The 22,442-nt window shown below is 42.4% G+C and overlaps 1 non-coding gene across 1 annotated transcript; it reads left to right on the forward strand.

Annotated features, from left to right (window-relative positions):
* Positions 1-16,654: 16,654 nt before the first annotated feature.
* Positions 16,655-16,773, forward strand: LOC136879456 (5S ribosomal RNA). The gene has a single exon (XR_011018682.1). It is a non-coding gene; the product is annotated as a 5S ribosomal RNA (ribosomal RNA).
* The last annotated feature ends 5,669 nt before the right edge of the window (positions 16,774-22,442 follow it).

Below are 22,442 nucleotides of genomic sequence, written 5' to 3' on the forward strand. Positions count from 1 at the left end.
CCAGCCTTGTGTCGGTTGGTTTACTGGCACGTAAAAGAACTCCCGCGGAAAAAAATCCGGCACCTCGGTGTCTCCGAAAATCGTTAAAAAGTAGTAAGTGGAACGCAAAAGCAATAACATTATTACTAGTAAAACTGCGTCCGGCTCCATGGCTAAATGGTTAGCGTGCTGGCCTTTGGTCACGGGTTCGATTCCAGGTAGGGTCGGGAATTTTAACCATCATTGGTTAATTTCGCTGTCTCGGGGACTGGGTGTATGTGTTGCCTTCATCATTTCATCTTCATCACGAGTCGCAGGTCGCTACGGGCGTCAAATCAAAAGACCTGCACGTGGCGAGCCGAACATGTCCTCGGACACTCCCGGCACTAAAAGTCATACCTCATTTCATTTTTTTCAGTAAAGCCTCATTAACACGAACTCACCTAAGACGGAGACTCAATTAACATTGAACCGCACTTCTGTGTTACAGAGTCACTAACCGAACACCGCGGCACTGAGTACCCTGCAAAAGAAATGCGTATTTTAATAATAATAATAATAATAATAATAATAATAATAATAATAATAACCCCAAGGAACTACAGCCCTTGAAGGGCCTTGACCTACCAAGCGACCGCTGCCCAGCCCGAAGGCCTGCAGATTACGAGGTGGCGTGTGGTCAGCACAATAAATCATCTCGGCCGTTATTCTTAGCTTTATAGACCGGGGTCGCTATCTCACCGTCAGATAGCTCCTCAATTCTAATCACGTAGGCTAAGTGAACCTCGAACCAGCCCTCAGGTCCAGGTAAAAATCCCTGGCCCGGCCGGGATTCGAACGCGGGGCCTCCGGGTAAGAGTCAGGCACGCCTCCCCTACACCACGGGGTCGGTAGTAATAATAATAATAATAATAATAATAATAATAATAATAATAATAATAATAATAATAATAATAATAATGTTATTCTTTTTACGTCCCACTAACTACTTTAATTACGGTTTTCGGAGACGCCGAGGTACCAAAATTTTGTCTCGCAGGAGTTCTTTTAAGTGCCAGTAAATCTACCGACACGAGGCTGACGTTTTTGAGCACTTTCAAATACCACCGGACTGAGCGAGGATCGAACCTGCCAAGTTGGGGTCAGAAATCCAGAGCCTCAACCGTCTGAGCCGCTCAGCCCTATTCATTTATTTTGAAATCTCATAAAATCAGAGAAATGCATTATTTTCAATATGTGAATATATATTTGCAAATTAGAACAACACTGCAATCGCTCGTAATGAAATAAAACATAAAGGTCACATTATAAAATCTACCTATTGTTTTTTGGTGCTACTATAAGGTCTACTTTGAAAAATTTGGGCACAACTCCAGCATATGATTTTTCGTTCACTGCAAATAAGAGTGATTTTAGACTATTTGGACAGTCATTATTACATATTCCAGATCTGAGACTGGTGTTTGCTAACTGGGTGTCGTAAATGCCATATTTTACGTAATAGAAAGGCGGATTCCTTATGCGTGTGTATGGTATTTCCAGTCGTCGTCATACCCAGGATCCCATTTCAGTGGAACATCGATATCTCGAATCACCTCGCGAGCTAAGTTTTATTTCGAGTTATCGAAAATTCGAGATATAGAGAATATCGTTTTTGAGCATGTGTAGCACATAATTGAATCATATGTATTACCGGGCTTATACTGAATACATTGATTTTTAACATTATCTAAAAAATACAAACTCTATTTTACGGCATCACTCTAATTATAGTCCGCCTCTGTGGTGTAGTGGTTAGCGTGATTAGCTGCCACCCCCGGAGGCCGGGGTTCGATTCCCGGCTCTGCCACGAAATTTGAAAAGTGGTACGAGGCCTGGAACGGGGTCCACTCAGCCTCGGGAGGTCAACTGAGTAGAGGTGGGTTCGATTCCCACCTCAGCCATCCTCGAAGTGGTTTTCCGTGGTTTCCCACTTCTCCTCCAGGCGAATGCCGGGATGGTACCTAACTTACGGCCACGGCCGCTTCCTTCCCTCTTCCTTGCCTATGCCTTCCAATCTCCCCATCCCTCCACAAAGCCCCTGTTCAGCATAGCAGGTGAGGCCGCCTGGGCGAGGTGCTGGTCATACTCCCCAGTTGTATCCCCCGACCAAGAGTCTGAAGCTCCAGGACACTGCCCTTGAGGTGGTAGAGGTGGGATCCCTCGCTAAGTCCGAGGGAAAAACCGAACCTGGAGAGTAAACAGATGATGATGATGATGATGATGACTCTAATTATACAGGGGCTGCCTGGCCGAGGCGGTAAAGGCGTGCTCGGTTCGCCCGGGAGGACGTGGGTTCGAATCCCCGTCAGGAAGTCGTCAAATTTAAGAAACGAGATTTCCATTTCCGGAGGTGCATATGGCCCTGAGGTTCACTCAGCCTACACCAAAAAATGAGTACCAGGTTAATTCCTGGGGGCAAAGGCGGCCGGGCGTACAGCTAACCACTCTAACCCATCACGTGCCGAGGTTAACAATGGTGGAAGCCTTTACCTTCCACTCCTCCAAGGGCCTTCATGGCCTGTACGGAGGTGACTTTGCTTGCTTATTATCCCTTATTATAGCAAATTTTTATATATACAGTAGTGAAACAAGAAACATACCTCGGTGAACACCTTTGGAAAAAAAAAATCCGTTAGTTTGTTCTACTTGTTACTGTTCACCTTTCTTTCCTTCCTGTTGAAACTTCTCGTGAATACCACGCAGCCGAGATGGAGCTTGTCATCCTCGACTTCGGGGTTTGCTTTCGTACATGACCGGTAATTAATTCACTCCCGAGAAAGAGCGAGGCTTCGTCTTTATTCCCAACATCAGAAGTTTTAGTTTTTCGATTCCTGTCCTATTAGCTCCCAGCATCACAGTAAACATTTCTTTACTTGTTAACTGCTCTTCATAAACTGCAAATACTCTATTGCACAGTTATTGTTGCACAAAATACGAGTTACGGAGTATTTTTTGCTTCAAGGGAGGAAATGTTTGCTTCGAGAAATCGAGAAATTCGTGTAACCGAATTTCGAGTAAGAGAGAAATAAATACAGGTGACCGAGCTCGATAGCTGCAGTCGCTTAAGTGCGGCCAGTATCCAGTATTCGGGAGATAGTAAGTTCGAACCCCACTGTCGACAGCCCTGAAAATGGTTTTCCGTGGTTTCCCATTTTCACACCAGGCAAATGCTAGGGCTGTACCTTAATTAAGGCCACGGCCGCTTCCTTCCCACTCGTAGCCCTTTCCTGTCCCATCGTCGCCGTAAGAATTATTTGTGTCGGTGCGACGTAAAACAACTAGCAAAAAAAAAAAAAAATACAGGTGAAAAATAGGAAAACGGCCGGGAAATGTAAGTTACTTCGAGATACTGAAAATTCGAGTAATGGAGGTTCGAGATATCGATTCTTCTGCCAACGTGAAAATAAGTTCGTCTGAAGCACTTAGGGGAAATATACTGCATCTCATCATCTTCTACAACAATGTTTATTTCCATCGCCAATCTTAAGCCACATGGAGATTTAGCAACACCGCCTCACAATGCTCATTTGAATTCGCCCGTAAAGCGATCTGATTGGCTAACTTCAGGAGCTGACAAAAAGAACAATAGCGCGAGATATCGAATTACTTTCTTCAGATTATTTATCAGTATGATCAACCCCATAACACTCATATATCCGGTTCGCGTTTTTTCCAACCACTCTGCATATATTTTCCAGTGGCGTACGGTGAACGCGTTCGTTACCCCAGCTGCAAAAAACAAAAACAAAAACAAAACAAAAAAAACAATCCCACTTCCCACCAAATTACCATTTCAAAATTGGTATCACGTCGGCATCATAACCTAAGCTCAGTGCCGGATTAAGGTGTTTGGGGGCCCTGGGCTATTAAAAAATGTGGGGCCCCTTCTTCGTAACATCACGTAAGGCTAGCATACTGAAGTCGTTACAGAACTACTTCCACTTAAATTGATCAATATGGACGTGTTGAAACAGACTACAGTTTTTCTCTATTTTTCATGTTAATATTTCATAATGCGAAAACATATTTTACATTTGTCTCATCATCACTATCAAATCGACATACAAAACAGAACATGCGTTTTTCGGCACCACTAGGATATTTCCTATCCATTTTACAAGAACATTACAGTTGTAACTTCAATATTTAGAGGTGAACTGGAAGTTCTCTTCCTGATGCAAAGATATAGTATAGCATGCGCATTCCACTGTGCTTCCCCTGTCCCCTCCCGCACACTACTTCCTAGACCTCTTGCCCCCTTCCCCCTCTGCCCGTACACGCAAGCTGACAGATTTAAATTTTCGGCAACAATAACCTTTACAATAATTACAGTGCGTAAGTAGTGAGGATTCGTGTCTTCGGACGGTAACTGATTCTAGCAGTGATGAAATATTAACGCCGACAGCTGATTATAAGGAAGGAAGAGTGCGTGTTCGATATTTTGCGAGCGTAAATATTCATATACACTGACTGACAGAGCAAATGCAACACCAAGAAGGAGTGGTCAGAACTTTATGCCAATTGCAGGGTAGACTGACGTCACTGAGGTATGCTCATGATGTGAAATGCGCCGCTGTGCTGCGCACGTAGCGAGCGATAAATGGGACACGGCGTTGGCGAATGGCCCACTTCGTACCGTGATTTCTCAGCCGACAGTCATTGTAGAACGTGTTGTCGTGTGCCACAGGACACGTGTATAGCTAAGAATGCCAGGCCGCCGTCAACGGAGGCATTTCCAGCAGACAGACGACTTTACGAGGGGTATGGTGATCGGGCTGAGAAGGGCAGGTTGGTCGCTTCGTCAAATCACAGCCGATACCCATAGGGATGTGTCCACGGTGCAGCGCCTGTGGCGAAGATGGTTGGCGCAGGGACATGTGGCACGTGCGAGGGGTCCAGGCGCAGCCCGAGTGACGTCAGCACGCGAGGATCGGCGCATCCGCCGCCAAGCGGTGGCAGCCCCGCACGCCACGTCAACCGCCATTCTTCAGCATGTGCAAGACACCCTGGCTGTTCCAATATCGACCAGAACAATTTCCCGTCGATTGGTTGAAGGAGGCCTGCACTTCCGGCGTCCGCTCAGAAGACTACCATTGACTCCACAGCATAGACGTGCACGCCTGGCATGGTGCCGGGCTAGAGCGACTTGGATGAGGGAATGGCGGAACGTCGTGTTCTCCGATGAGTCACGCTTTTGTTCTGTCAGTGATAGTCACCGCAGACGAGTGTGGCGTCGGCGTGGAGAAAGGTCAAATCCGGCAGTAACTGTGGAGCGCCCTACCGCTAGACAACGCGGCATCATGGTTTGGGGCGCTATTGCGTATGATTCCACGTCACCTCTAGTGCGTATTCAAGGCACGTTAAATGCCCACCGCTACGTGCAGCATGTGCTGCGGCCGGTTGCACTCCCGTACCTTCAGGGGCTGCCCAATGCTCTGTTTCAGCAGGATAATGCCCGCCCACACACTGCTCGCATCTCCCAACAGGCTCTACGAGGTGGCCAGCGTACTCTCCGGATCTCTCACCAATCGAACACGTGTGGGATCTCATTGGACGCCGTTTGCAAACTCTGCCCCAGCCTCGTACGGACGACCAACTGTGGCAAATGGTTGACAGAGAATGGAGAACCATCCCTCAGGACACCATCCGCTCTCTTATTGACTCTGTACCTCGACGTGTTTCTGCGTGCATCGCCGCTCGCGGTGGTCCTACATCCTACTCAGTCGATGCCGTGCGCATTGTGTAACCTGCATATCGGTTTGAAATAAACATCAATTATTCGTCCGTGCCGTCTCTGTTTTTTCCCCAACTTTCATCCCTTTCGAACCACTCCTCCTTGGTGTTGCATTGTCACTATCAGTCAGTGTACATCCACGAAGGTGGAGCAGCAGGCCTTTTTACACAATTTTAGGTTCGGCCAAGAGCCGGGGCCCCTAGACACTGGGAGCCCGGGGCTGCAGCCCCTTTAGCCCCCCCGTTAATCCGGCCCTGCCCAAGCTACAGCAGATTTTAAACAATGTACTTAGAGTTTCACCTGGTGACGTATCGTAATCGTGCAGTTATAGTTTTCACAGAAATGTACTGGGACTATTTAGTTTTTTAACTTAAAATCCGAATCTAAACTAAGTGAGCGGCGACAGACGTGGGGCGGTATTCCTCACGACGAATAACACTGTTATATTAACGAAGAATGCCACACAACTCGTGAAAACTTCACCTGTAATACAAGAACAACACTACAAACATTCACAGTCCCTACCACCATTAAATTCAAACCACGGACACACAGCAGCAAAATAAAACATTCTTGTACTTCACAGTTGGCTGTGTGTTCATGCTGGACTACCTAAATATTTTCCCGAGTATACTGAAAAAATCCTCTACACGTGCTATCAATGAAAAATCTCAAAAACTTTATACGTGCCGAAATCCAGAAATAAAATATGTAATTTTATTTAAATAGATTTCATAAAATACCTCTACTTTATTTAGTAAGATGACGTGCAAGTGGCTATGCTGTACCGTACCCAGGGGTAACAACCCTCTAGGACGATGCCTCCATTTCCTGATTAAACATCCGACTAACTCTGGGTTGGGCAGAGAAGTGGGTTGATTGTCGAGGGTAAGTCTAAATGTCGAAGTTTATCACTTAACTATAAGTAAATGACAGGAATAATGGAGATTTATCTCGAATGAGATATGGGGTAAGATGAGTTTATTCCATAAAAATAACCCCGAATAATACCAAAACAAATGAAAAATGCAAATAATAAAACGAGTATGAAATTTGCATTGAAATAAACTGAAAATGAACATGGACCATAATCGTTATTTACGCAAAACAAATAAATGATAAAATAAAAGTTCAAAATCACAACATTAAAATATTTGTGAGCTTCAAAATAACTTATTATTATCCAATGTTCATGTTTGTAATCGTATGGAGTAGCACGATTTTAAGTATCACCATAATACAGATTGAAATTCAGGGAAGCTGCCGCAACAGTTATCTTTAAACGGAAATTAAGACGCAGTGGGACATGATATGAACTACAAAAAATACTAGTGGCATTTCCCTACGCTATATTTACAATAATCACCCCATAATTAAAATGTCTCAAATATTTATATTGGATTAGGTAGGGGAAATCTTATATACTACACTGACTCCACGTGATACGCGGTTCACCAAAGGATCTAATAAGAACTACATTGGCCACAAACATTCACTCATCACTCGGGCTGTTCCCCATTAAACAACAAGAGAACATATCAAAACAACATGAAATTACACAAAACACCATCCTGTAAGAGAAAACAAATAATGTATTTTAATAAACACATGGGAAGCAATGGGCAAGATTGCGTTCCTCTGCTGCATTTGCGCACCGGATAGTGCCATTCATCTGTCACACATTTCCTAATTTGCAGTGGGCTGAAAAGAAATGTTAAAACTTAATGCTACTCTGAGGACTTGGTCATTGTTTCGACAAGATTGTATTACGGAAACAACATCTCATTTCGCACTGTCTATGTAACCACGGCTGATAAGCTAACTTGTAGGACGAGCTCGTATCTCATCAGCTGCTCGGAGATTCACATACACAATCGTACTTCTTGCCAGCATGCTATTATAATTCAACACACACATCATATTCACTGGCCTGACATTAATTTCACATCAATTCTGATTCAGAATAATCTCTCAGAATACAAACACAGGCCTATTCTCACTGCACACAATTCTTATAACATCAACAGGCATGCAATCTGCCTTCATATTTCAGCATGCATTAAATTCTCGTGTATATATTATAATCTCATCAGCCTTTCTCATTATAAATCAGGGTTCGATTCCCTCTCAAATCATTGTACAAAACAGTTTCCAACCCACATTAGAAGAATCTTTCCTAGTCAACGTTGCATATACAACTCCACACGTGTCACAGCTCCTGAAATACATGCGTCATGCATCCTATCTGTTCCTAATCTTTCTAAATGGAAAAATAAAATTTATTCTCAACGCCGCAAGCGTGTAACTCAGAAAGTGGATGATTTTGGCAATCTAATCCTTCTATCTCTAACATAAAAAACATAGGAATAACCTTAAGCTAGGTAACATGCATACTTGACACCAATAAAGCAAATAAAATCTCCTAACATCTCCCTCAATATCCCATCTAACTAATCGTAAAGTAAAAGAAAAATAGAGAAATCATGCGATCCCCTCCTATCCATATTTACAGCATCACAAATGTAAAATAAACACATGCCGTCAGGCAAAAATTACGTTAAAGAAAATTCCTACACTAAGCCTCACTAGTATTAATCGTAATTCATATAACATACCATTTAATTAAAACATGCGTCTTATCTTGGCAACTCCCTGGACATCGGTAGCAGTTCACATCCCTGCTACGGTGATGCTCTACTCCATCTCCAACACGTTTTCAACACATGGAAACAATCTTCTTTCTTCTAAAGGCGGTGCCATCTTCTTGATGTTAGTTCCTGTACACTGCAACACACAAGACTTCTAGTAAATACATCTTCACCGCTCTCCGAGCACGTGCTGAATAAACCCTTTTGTCAGCTATAATTTATGCCAACGTTAATATAACAGCACAAACACACATAAGATTCACTATACAAAATGTTTAGGGTTTAAATACAGTCATTTAGAGCGGCTCGCGGTTCGATACGAAAGTCCTTCGCGATACACGACCGACCCTAAAGTACAATGTGGATGAGCGTCTCTCACTCAATCACCAGTCTGCGGCTGGCATTACCGTCTATTACTTTAGAATAAGAATTTGCGACATAGCGCAATTGGCAATATTCATAACTGCACCCAGTTTACTTAGCACTATTCACAAATAAATGCACTGTTTTTGGTCGATAAGACCTTACACTGTTAGATTTCTGCCCACGTGGCAGCATTCGCACACAGATAAAAGAGCAGTATGGAACGGTGTTCACTTCACGGCAACTCACACAATAAGAAGGACGCTCCCGATGAGTGGGACGCTTAAGTAACATAGCCAACGCCGTTGTAGCTAGGGGATTCCCGTATGTTCAAATATTCAACCAATCAGAGTGCTTGTTACCCACAATGACTTTGATATTTATTAAAATTAACATTAGACACACTCCTGATGACTTAATAACGACTCAGATAATTGCTATAGCGTATTCCTTATTATTTCTCACTGTCAGACCTGTGGAAACCCATCAACTAACAGAACTGACTTCTTTATATCGATGTATTCTTCACGCAGATATCCATGTTGGTCAACCTGGGATTTTAATTCTGCGCGGTGCAGAATTCATATTAGCCACACCCCCGCTTTCTAATTGGCTGAACACTCCTCGTGACCAACGAATTCTACACGTCCCGAGATGTGCTAACTCCTGGTAAAGCTGAACATTTCCCACGGTTGCAAGCAAGCTTCGCACAACATACAGCGTCATTACGTCTCCATGGACTTCAGGTCTCAACTGTACTGTAATCTGCTACTTTTCCAATGCCTGACTGAATATAATTATTTAATATGGCAAATATATGTCTGTTTGTCTCTTATGGGCCATCAGGGTACGGCTCAATACTGTTAACATATTGATACTTTTCTTGTAACTTCTGATGCGTGGCGCCGAACACTTCGAGTGTTAATTAGTTGTATTACAACTAACATGCCTTACCCAAGCTAGATGGCCTGTTGCTGTAAGACGCTCGAAGGAGGTCCACAGCCCACACCCCGCCTTCCCAGGATAAGAAGGCTTCAAGGGCATGCGTCAACACAGCGACTTGAATTTCGCTGGGGTAACTCACTTTCACGTCGGCAAAGAAATCCAGCTCGCTGGAGAGAGATGCACTGTTGCAGAGCGAGCGGATTGCCAAGACAGCTGTACTTGGCTTGACTTAGCTGTTAGCAGTTGATAAAAAGTGTTATAAGGAATAATAATTGTAAATACTTAATGATTTGCCCCAGCAGCGCTGAGGTAGATAGGGTTCAATGCACGCCACTGACATTTTCTATAACTCAACGTTATATTACCTTAACTAATGTACAGCCCCAACATTCGCCTGGTGTGAAAATGGGAAACCACGCAAAACCATATTCAGCTTCATTTTTTAAATGTAGTAAATTTCAATCCCATTAGTAGAATATGTTTTCTCTAACTTGAATTTATGCAGAACGTTACTTAATGTGTACTATAGTATCCTACATGTAACTGCTTCCTGTAGTAGAAACCTGAAATTCAATCGTCTCCTCATGCAAGAATAAGCATTCTCTACATTTTAGTCAGAGTGTATTGTTCGACTAGCAGCATGCCGTAACATCTTAACGATACAGCACTTCGCAACTTTGGATAGTTACAGTTTGAAGACCTACTTAAGGCTACTTTCCAACTCTCAGTACGCTGCTAACAGTACGGGCTGATGTCTAAGTTGGGAGTTCGTAGCCTGCTGGATTTCTCACGCCCTTCTCAGAACAGTGGCGTCAGTGTCATGGAAAGGGGACGTGTGCTGAAAAGTTCTTTTTTAAAGTGCAACTGGAAAGCAGAAGCTAATTAAAGACGGAGAAAAGTAGGAGAAAAATATTTTTTAACAATCTGCTTTACGTCGCACCGACACAGATAGGTCTTATGGCGACGATAGGATAAAGAAAGGCCTAGGAGTGGGAAGAAAGCGACCGTGGCCTTAACTAAGATACAGCCCCAGCATTCGCCTGGTGTGAAAATGAGAAACCACGGAAAACCATCTTCATGACTGCCGACAGTGGGGTTCTAATCCACGGGCGATGTCTACTCACACTGCATTATCCCCTAAGAAGAGGAAACTTGACCAGTAAACTATTACTGACACAATTGAAGATAATAAGGATGAAGCAACAGAGAAACTTCAAAGACAAGTTGAAGAATTAAAAATGAAGCATGCTGCTACGTTGGTGACACTGAAAGTTACAAAAGACGCGCTTAAAATTATAGAGGTCCAAGGTATGTCCTATCAATCAAAATACGACCGTCACCATCCAAAGTGACACAAAATGTTATCAGAAAAAGGATAGAGAAAAATACCGTCAAAATGTTTTACACCAGGACAGACACAGAGTTTTGTAAACGCGAAAAACTAAGTGAAATGGTCCTCAGAAGACATCGCCGCGAGTGCTCTTGCATTAAGGGCACTTTCTGCGTATCTTAGAAAGAGAAACACTCCTTTACCTTCTAGATCAACATTGCAGAATTGGATACGAAAGCTGAAAGGCAGACTTGGTATTTTGAAGGAAGTGCTCCGTTTATTAAAGTCTCGCGCAGTAAATTTTCATGGACTGAAAAAATATGCTGTCTTGAGTTTTGTGAGATGAATATTGACTCTCCTATTTGTTACGATTCAACGGGTGATGTAATACTGGGTCCCTACAAGAACTTCCTTGTAGCCGTGATTCGAGGTTTGTTTTCTCAATGGAAACAACCTGTGTATTTTGACTTTGACAAGACCATGACAGCCGAACTTCTGCAGGACATTATTACCAACACTGAAGCTTGCCACATTAATGTGGTTGATGTAACATGTGATATGGGAGGGGAAAACGCTAAACTATGGAAGGAGCTGCATGTAAATGTGGCCAACATTTTCTTTTATAACCCCGTGGACAAGCTGAGAAAAGTGTGAGTTTTCTGTGATGTGCCTCATCTTTTAAAGCTTTGGAGGAGCCATTTCTTAGATGAAGGTCTTGTGCTGTCCGACGGAACCGAAGTACGTAGTGGTATGATACAAGAATTGTTAGCACACTTAAGTGGGAACTTGACACCAGCATATCATACCTGAGTGTAACTGGACGATCTCGTCAAAATGTATGATTAGCCGCACAGCTGTTTTCTCGGCGTACTGCTAAGGCAATTAAAATACTTCCTTCATATAGACCATTAAAGTGAGTTCTTCGAGTTCGTTATTACATATTCGATGTATTAATTTCTAGAATCCCCAAGGACCATAAAACTCCATTCAGATGTGGCTACGGACTTAATCTTCACAGCCAAGAAAGGACCCTGAAAAGATTTCTGGACGTTATCTCCAAAGTCAGGGTTGGCAAAAAAAAGTCCGACCCCGCCGTGTAGGGGGCAAAGCGTCCGCCTGTCATCCGGCGGCTCCAGGTTCGATTCGGCGGGTCAGGGGTTTTTAATTGTAAATGTTTAATATCTCTGGCCTGGCGACTGGGTGTTTGTGTCGTCTTTAACGTTCCTCTCCTCACATTCAACACTTTACACTTGCGCAATTTCAAAATACATGCAGGTTCCTAACATATGGGCAAAAGATCTTTCTAGGTCGACGCCCCGAACAAATACCATCTTAATTATTTAAAAAAACAAATTTAAAAACTACCTTTTCAGAAGGGATTTGTAATTTGAATTGGCATCACTCAGACTTTTTAAGAACCTGAAAGGGCAAGGTATTTCTTACATACTAACATCGCACCTAAATCAGGATTGTTTGGAGAACTTTTCCTCTCGTGTTCGTGGGTTGAGAGCTCAACTGCATCTGAAGTGAGAGATTGAATTAGGCTGCTGTTATTATCGGGAAATGGAAATTCATTTCCTTTATCTGGAAGCACTTCGGTCGGAGAAGTATTGTGGAAACCGAGTCCGAAGAAAATTAAATGGACTTTGTCACAAATGTGCTGGGCATTTACATTGTTAACGAGTCTTCAGAGACTGAAATGTTTTCCGAGGACGTCAAAACCGAATTGTTAAGGGAGAGTTCATGTCAGTCGGTATGAGGGGAGGATATCGCCCAAGATTCCCTAAAATACCTCATGGATTATGTAGCTTTCAAGTATCGCTCGATTGATGAGACTCTTAGTGCCTCGAAAGAAAACTCTTCACTGCCGCGAGAAGAGACCTGTGACTGGATCTCGGTTATTTCAAAAGGGGGCCTCGGCCTCACACATCCCAGTCATGAGTGGTTTCAAAACATAGCCCAGTTCGAAATTATATTTTGTATGTTTCACGGTCAGACTGTATTCAGATGCAAAAATGAAATAAAAATACTTATTTCTATTATTAAGTCAAAATTTCCAGTATTCCATGACAAAATAATTTGTCTCTATGTAAGGACCAGGATATTTATTAGGATACGGCATTTAAATGCAAAGTGTAAGGAGCTACACTGAGAAAATATGCCAAGAAGGCTAAGCTTTAGGCTGGTTCATCAACTAATTAAGTCTTCTGACCCGCAAGTTTTAATACTTTAATATAATTGCATAAAGAATCCGATATGATGCATATTTTCCTATTCCATTTGATCTAAAGAAATTAATCATTTTGAGTTGCATGGCAATATTTTATTTCTTATCATATTATATGTCATGTATTGAATAGTTGTGGATCTACCTGCTCAGCATGTGACGAAATTTAACGCATTTTCACTCACCTTGCTGTTAAGTCGATTGGAGGTACCGGTACTTATCGAATCGGACTAAATCACGTTATTATTTGATGAAAGATCGAGAAGATGTTTCACAGGTGCGAGAATGGAAAGGCTTGCTGTACTGCGACTGTGTATCGTACCCGCTATTGTTCATACCGCGTGACGTCATAGCGCTCCAGCCAATGGGAGCTTCAACCACCGGAGTAGCCTACCTAGTAGTGTAGTTATCTTGCCTTTCAAGGTCCTTCATTTTCCCTTTCAGAAACCGTCCTTCGTATTTTCGGACCTCTTTCATTTTTTGTGTGGTTAATGTTAAGTTGTACTTTCTCCTAAAAAGTAGAATTATTTAATACAATGTTAAAAATAATTTCCGACAGACCAAAGCGCTGTCCGTAACAGGACTCGCGACTACATCTCGACTCGTTTTTTGCTGGGAATGTAGCGGCCTTAGCCTTCATTAAGGTAGAGCCCCAGCATTTTCCTGGTGTGAAAGTGTGAAACCACGGAAAATCATCACCCATTATCTGCCTATTGGAAACTCACAGCTACGGGACCCTTAGTGTACCCGTCTTTGCTGCCTCAATCAGGTGTAAATAAACTTGTGCGAGATAAACAAGTGGTTCAACAAATAACTACGTTACTATGACATTGTCAAAGCCTTCAGCCTTTAACAAGAGAAGATTCCAAAGCGAAATGGAAGAACTCTTTTTCTATTATGAATATTTTTTCATTTTTTTTTTTTTTTTTTTTACAGTTTTCTTTTCGTCGCACCGACACAGATAGGTCTTATGACGACGATGTTATGAATATTTTTAAAAATATGAAAATATGTTCCAACATTATTCATAGCAAATTACTAAGTTAACATACTGTAACACTATTTTGCATGCCATACCGAACTACTACTACTACTACTACTACATATTTTCATTCCGTCTCTGAAGGGGAGGCGGGCCTCCTAAACGGTACTACCGACTCTCACGCCAGGAGATTTGTGCGGCGAAGGAGATGTGTGGAGAAGTTGAGGGGGTTGGCGGCCGTGGCCTATACTAGGAACTGTCCCTGCATTCGCCTTGGTGCAGGAGAACGGAAAACCATTCTCAGGACAGCCGACAGTGGGGACCAACCCCTTTCCCTCTCCCGAATGCAGAACTCTCCAGGCACAATCTAGGTGTGGCTACTTGTAGACCAAGGCTAATCTGTATCCGCCGTCCCTGTCAAACTGAATATGAAGAACTGAAAGATATTATAACTTTTCTAACAATATGTGAGGAAGATATCTGCCGACAGTAGGCTTCGAACTCACTATCTCCTGAACGAAAGCTCACAGCTGCGCGACCCCAACCGCGCGACCAGCTTGCTCGGTAATAAATAAATAAATAAATAAATAAATAAATAAATAAATAAATAAATAGTCCGCCTTTGTAGTATAGTGGTTAGTGTGATTAGCTGCCACCCCCGGAGGCCAGGGTTCGATTCGCGGCTCTGCAACGAAATTTGAAAAGTGCTACGAGTGCTGGAATGGGGTCCACTTAGCCTCGGGAGATCAACTGAGTAAAGGTGGGTTCGATTCCCACCTCCGTGGTTTCCCACTTCTCCTCCAGGCAAATGCCGGGATGGTATCTAACTTGAGGCCACGGCCACTTCCTTCCCTCTTCCTTGTCTGTCCCTTCCAATCTTCCCATCCCCCACTAAGGCCCCTGTTCAACACAGCAGGTGAGGCCACCTGGGTGAGATACTGGTCATCCTCCCCAGTTGTATCCCAAACCCAGAGTCTGAAGCTCCAGGACACTGCCCTTGCGGTGGTAGAGGTAGGATCCCTCGCTGAGTCCGAGGGAAAAGCCAACCCTGGAGGGCAGACAGATTAAGAAAGACATAAATAAATAAATAAATAAATAAATAAATAAATAAATAAATAAATAAATAAATAAATAAATAAATAAATAAATAAATAAATAAATAAATAAATAAATCGAACTCTGAGCTGCATCGACAGTTCGAATCAGCCAATACCAGCATGCGACGTAGGAGGCTTAAGTTCTACGGACACCTACAACGAATGGACAGCAGCAGGCTTACCAAGAAGATCTTCTCTTTGGTTAAAAGCTACAAGACTGGAAGCTTGTGGCTTAATGAAGTACAGAAGGACTTGGATTCGGCTGGGATTTCAGACATTGATATAGAAGATCGTTTCAAATTTTGTGCTATGGTACAGTTTGGACCCCACCACCTAGAGTCCCTAGAAGTCGGAAGTCCCTTTCACAGGAGAGAAGAGAGAAATTATCAGCAGGGCTCGAGAGATATTGGGAACAAAGAAGAGCATCGAGGAAGAACTTGTCATCAGCGCTCCTTAGTGGGCTTAAATCAATAAGAAGAAGAAGAAGAAGAAGAAGAAGAAGAATATCAATAAATTACTTTGAGTTAGTGTGAAAAACAGGCTCGTGCCAGTGCTTAATTTGAATGTTAAGCAGCTACTGTTGAGGGTGTCTTGTAACTGTCGACGGTAACTACTGGGCTAACTCTGACTCACTCATCATGTATTTCCTGGAACGCCTTCTTCTCACATAGAATACTAAAAAGAAAAAGAAAATAAAGGCTACACTGACAGGGGAAAGAGAGAAAAAGAACTGTTTTATAAGAGAGCTATAAACATTACTCTGAGGACTGTAGATGAGTGATGAACACAGAGCCTGGTCTTTCGGAACACTGTGGCCTGTTCTAACCTGTCTGGGTTCACCAGAAATGTTTGAATTAAAAATAGTATTTTGTTTATGGGCCGTCATAAAAAGTGGCAAACATAAAAAAATGATGCTAACTTTCATCAACTTAGCCATTTATCTATGCTTTTCCGTTGTAGCGGAGAAAATGTGTGAGTGCAAAGTGCGTTTAATTTTTCGAGTAGTCAGACCTTTCACATTTTCCCTCTGATGAGTGTTAATAGAAGATGGTTGCCTAATTGTAATTCCTCTCGAAATAATTATCACCACCACCACCAATGTTAAATTAAGCCAGGGGTCCCTCGGTTCCCACTGCGCGCTCTGAAGTTAGGAACTCCTACACTCTTTGCAGGATTGACTTTTACTTGCACTGCTTGTTAGAGCGCCATCAAGATATCTTCTTCTTCCACCCAGCTTTGCTCCAATTAAGTGGGGTTGGCTTTCTTTAAGCGGAGTATGAATAGCCTATCCCGCTAGAGATAAATTAGCCAACGGCCATACCATGTTGAATACACCGGTTCTCGTCCAATCACTGCAGTTAAGCAACATTGGGCGTGGTCAGTACTTGCATGGATGACCGCTTGGGAACCCCGCGTGTCGTTGGCTCAACTCCGTTTTGCCCCCCCCCCCCCTCATGTAGGGGGCAAAGCGTACGGCTGTCACCTGGCGGCCCTGGGTTCGATTCCCGGCCGGGTCAAGGGTTTTTAATTGTAAATGATTACTATCCCTGGCCTGGGGACTGGGTGTTTGTGTCGTCCTTAACGTTCCTTTCCTCACATTCAACACTTTACACTTCCGCCATTTACAAAATACAAGCGGGTTCCTCACATACTGGTGCAAGTAGGGGCAAAAGATCTTCCTAGGTCGACGCCCCGAACAAATAGCATGTTAAATTTCTTGTTACGGAGCTCGATGGCTGCAGTCACTTAAGTGCGGCCAGTATCCAGTATTCGGGAATAGTGGGTTCGAACCCCACTGTCGGCAGCCCTGAAGATGGTTTCCCGTGGTTTCCCATTTTCACACCAGGCAAATGCCGGGGTTGTACCTTCCTTCCGACTCCTAGCGCTTCCCTGTCCCATCGTCGCCATAAAACCTATCTGTGTCAGTGCGACGTAAACGAACTTGTAAAAAATATATATATATATAAATTTGTTAACTTCATGACCCATTTTCTCACGAATTAATACAACTTAATGGAACTTCTGCTAGTTACTTATACATGATTCATGTAATTCCTCCTCTAGCTTGATTGAAGTACATATTCTAGGAATTGGTATAGAGTCTTTTTCTGTTGTATGTTTTTTTTTTTTTTTACATTCCTGCATAATTATTTTTGTGTAGTTTATTGCAAATATGCAAGCTATATCTTCCATTCTAGAGGTGTAGTATCAGAATATTATTAATGAACTGAGGGAAAAATCAACAGTTTATTTTTTTATAGTTCCTGAGAAAACAGGTCATTTGTCTGAAAAAGATAAGTTAACGCACAGCAGCACAAATAATGAAAATATTGCACACGTTATATCAAGAATATCGCATACATACCGTAAACAATAATCACCACTGTTATACCAGTCCTGCCAACTTATGCAGGAAGGTTTCCACAAGAAGTTAAATCAAACCATAGCTTGAAGATCTTCTGGTTCTCAAAATATTAATTTTTAACTGACCAATGGTTCATGAAATCCTAAAAACGCCCTAAGCAGGTAATTAAAATTAATTTAAATTAAATATACTTACACTCAATCAAATGTAATAAATCGTACACCAAGTTAATCAGCAAATTCCAAAAAATGTTTGTGCATAAAAATATTAACATTTTCAACAAACCGGCCATTTATACTCCACTCAACTTGAGGCAGCACTGTTTCCTGTTCGATCTTCCAATTCAATAATCTTCATGTCTCTGTTGACGGTTGACAACCATGTAACTAGAGGTCTACCCTTTAATCGTTTGCTGGTGCCAATGGAGAGGCGCTTCTCGATTTCATAATGTTGCAGATAGCATACTTCATGACCGTACCACCTTAATCGCGTCTCTCTGATAGACACTACCTTATTACAAACTATCCACTTCATGTCCGTATCGATATGGCAATCTAAGAATAAAAGAAATGTTTATCAACCTAATCGATACTTTTATTACCGAGCTCGATAGCTGCAGTCGCTTAAGTGCGGCCAGTATCCAGTATTCGGGAGATAGTAGGTTCGAACCCCACTATCGGCAGCCCTGAAGATGGTTTTCCGTGGTTTCCCATTTTCATACCAGGCAAATGCTGGGGCTGTACCTTAATTAAGGCCACGGCCGCTTCCTTCCAACTCCTAGTCCTTCCCTGTCCCATCGTCGCCATAAGACCTATCTGAGTCGGTGCGACGTAAAGCAACTAGCATAGCATACGATACTTTTATTTGCCTTTGGCAATTTTATAAAATCATCATCAGTCATCATCAGCTACTTTCACTTTTAAAAAAAAAGACAAAGTCACCTCCATACAGGCCATGAAGGCCCTTGGAGTAGTGGAAGGTAAAGGCTTCCACCATTGCTAACCGCGGCACGTGATGGGGAAGAGTGGTTAGCTCTACGCCCGACTGCCTTTGCCCCCAGGAATTAACCTGGTACTCATTTTTGCTGTAGGCTGAGTGAACTTCAGTGCCATATGCACCTCCGGAAGTGGAAATCTCGTTTCTTAAATTTTACGACTTCCTGACGGGGATTCGAACCCACGGCCTTTCGAGCAAACCGAGGACGCCTTTACCGCCTCGGCCAGGCAGCTCCTAACTTCCACTTAAGTTTAGGTGTAAATAAGGTAAAAAATGTATGCACAATATATGTTCTCGTATTAGACTTGATCAGTTCTCATGGCAAACTTAAATTTTTTGTCTATTGGGTGAGGATGATGGTAGTGAGCGGGGGGGGGGGGGATTTTTGAGGAGGAGTAATGTTTAAAAAGTGATTAATAACTTGTCCTTAACTAAAATATTGTTAATTTTTTCTTCTTCCAAGAAAAAGATAAAAACGTCTCTTAAGTCTATTTTCTAGCTTCTGTTCGGGAGAGTATTTGAAAAAGCGCTGATTAACTTTTTACCAACTAACTTTTTGAGGTGTTATTAAAGTATAATTAAAACTTGTTACTAACTATAATACTAATAAAAACATACGTCAGCTTCCAGTTGAGGAGATAAAATCCTTTTTAAGTCCCATTCATGATTGTGCTTGAAAGCATATGGAGGAAGCTGGTTAACTTGCGTTTTTATTGCCAAAGGTAGATTCTTAGAATGCTCTTGCAGCTCAATGTTGGGATGTGCTTGTCCATAAACCATATAACTGGGAAGCTTGTAACACGATCCCTGTCTCGATTTCCGTCTTTACTTCCCGCTATCTTGGGTGTGGGTCTGTGCCAGTGTTCTCCGTCCTCGATCTGGTAGAGTATCTGGTATATAAGGTTCTTTAAATATGAAAACTAAATTGCTTAGCGGAAATAAAGACAAAATGTCATTCGACGCAGTTAATCGATTCCTACAGCTTCGCAGCAAGTAGTCGAGACTCGTGGAGCAGCGTGTAGAAACGCGATTACTATCTGATGGCACTAAACCTTTGTTGAGCGCTAAATGAGTTTCGTCAACGTGCTACAGCGTGGGTGAGAGTTGAGGAACTTTCTCTTCACGAGTTACTACAGAAGTGTTCACTGCGTCAAGGTGATAAGGCTTCATTTTGCTCCCAGTAGCTCAGCAGCAGTTATCCCCTCCACTGCCTTCCTTCCCCTACTTCCCTCCCCAAGCTAGGGGCTTCGCGCAGGTTTGTGCCATCAGGTACTAATCGCACTTCTCGTATGTGCTGTGAGGAATGGAAGTAGGGGTATATTTTTTCCAATGTCATGGACAATGGGGTATGGACTCACTTACTTGCCCCACTCAGTCTCGCTCAGTCAATATGCCTGTGAGTTCTATCTAGCGTCTTATTTTCGTAGTGTGTAGTGAAACAATAAATAGCTTTTTTATTGTACATTCACGCTGGGCTTCTGTTTAATCGTGCATATGTAATTGTTCGTTTGGTGAAAATTTTATTGTAGAGTACTCAATCAAAATTCCGACTCGTTGGCTGAATGGTCAAAGTTGAGGCCTTCACTTCAGAGGGTCCCGGGTTCGATTTCCGGCCGGGTCTGGGATTTTAATCACCTTTGATTAATTCTTCTGGCCCGGGGACTGTGTGTTTGTGTTTGTCTCAACACTTTCCTCTTCATATTCAGACAACACTACACTACCAACCACCACAGAAATACGCAATAGTGATTACATCCCTTTATATAGGGTTGCGTCAGGAAGGGCATCTGGCCGTAAAACAGGGCCAAATCCACATATGCGAAAGAGTTCGCACCGGTGACCCCGCAGATGTGGGAAAAGCGGTGGAAAAAGAAGCAGAAGAACTGAATCAAAATCTCAAAAAACTGTTATTAGGCTACCGTAGTTGGGTTGGTAACTGTCCACCTTAACTACTCTGTCGCAATTCACTCAGAGAGCATCAAAAACTTGTCTACCCGCCGCAATATACCCCAGACCTACGGTACTCCTTTATTTTCTATACATTTTTGTGCCTCTCCGCTTGTAATTCCCAATCGCCGCTACTGTGTCGAACCACTGCCTTGCTATTGATGGAAGAAGAAGAAGAAGAAGAAGAAGAAGAAGAAGTTTCTTGCACATTTCACTGAGTATCGCTCCTTATTGTTGTGCGCGCGTGCAATCAGCTAATTAAGCAGATCATCGATTATGATTTGAGGTCACCCTGTCAATAAAAGTCAAGAGACAATTCGTCACTATAATTGATATGTCACTTCTCCGTTCTGTCTGCCTCTCCTCTCCTGAACTGAATGACCCCCTTTGTTATGGACCCTGAGCTTCTTGAATTGAGCTGAGCTGTCTCTCATAAATATGAGATATTAATAGACGGGTGCGATTCTTAAGTAATACGTTCTTCCTCCACAGATTTCATTATTTAGATTATTTCAAATTTCCAATTCGCTTTCCTCTCCCATTGTTCTCCTGTTCTCAGGACAGCTGATTTCGATCTTGGCTGGAGTCCGAGCCAGTACGATTTGTTCTGGGTGATATCCGACAAAGAAATAATGTTGGGAAAATGTTGGAAACTTAGGGCTGGGAAGACTTGAGAGTAAGGAGACGAGATGCTCCACTACGTGGTACGTTCGAGCTGTTAGAGGAGAGATGGCGTGGAATGACATAAGTAGAAGAATAGTCTTGAGCGAAGCTTTCAAAAGTAGGAAAGATCAAAATGTGAAAAGGTTGGAATTCAAGAGGACAAGTTGGGGCAAATAATAATTTATTTGACGAGGAGTGTGGGATTGGAATAAATTAGCAAGGGAAATGTTCGATAATTTTCACGTTCTTTGAAAATGTTTAAGACAAAGCTAGGTAGACAATTGATAGGGAATCTGCCACCTGTCTGATGAGTTTCTATCATGATAAAAGAACTCCTGCGGGACAATATTTGGACATCTTGGGATCTCTAATGACCTGTAAGAATTAGAAAAAGGTAAGACAAATAACAAGACTATTTATTATTCACTTCCGGTCTAATGCAATGATGGTACACTCTAACCTGCCCATAACGGAACCTGGATTAACCAGAAACCTGTGTTTACCAGATTTTTCTCTCCCGAAGAAATTCTGTTAAAATCCATGTAAATTAACCTCGATTAAACAGAAACTGTCCAACGCGGAAACGGAAAAGAAAATCGGGCATATAACGGAAATTATTACATTCGAATAAAGTTGAATATTGCTTCTTGTTCCTTCTGCATTGGGTACGTGGAAAGTTATTTCTACGACACAGACTACAAGATTGACTAACTCACTCTCTTGGCACGCTGGGTGGGCCTCAAGATACATAAACCTATTTTCGGGTTGATAACTGCACTGTGCTGATAACATCTCCCCTAATGGGAACATTTCTTGAGCTCTGGCATTGCATTGTGTTTCTATGGTCTCATACAGTACAGTAATTACCTTAAAAGTCTGAGTTAAAACTATGGCTTCAGAGAAGAGAAATGTGTTAGACGGGTCTCCAAACATACTAATGTACAAAGCACAAATAACTTACAGTACTGGAAAAAGTGAAATATCACACTGTACCTTTCAATTTGCATTTATAAAGAAGAAAAGTTGTACTGAGGCATAGTGTGACGTAAAAAGTGAAATTAAACTATGTATGCAAATAAATAATGTACTGTAACAGTGTTCGTGTTCGAGCGGTAAACCAACTT

The sequence above is a fragment of the Anabrus simplex genome, chromosome 8 (genome assembly GCF_040414725.1).
Source record: "Anabrus simplex isolate iqAnaSimp1 chromosome 8, ASM4041472v1, whole genome shotgun sequence".
NCBI lineage: Eukaryota > Metazoa > Arthropoda > Insecta > Orthoptera > Tettigoniidae > Anabrus > Anabrus simplex.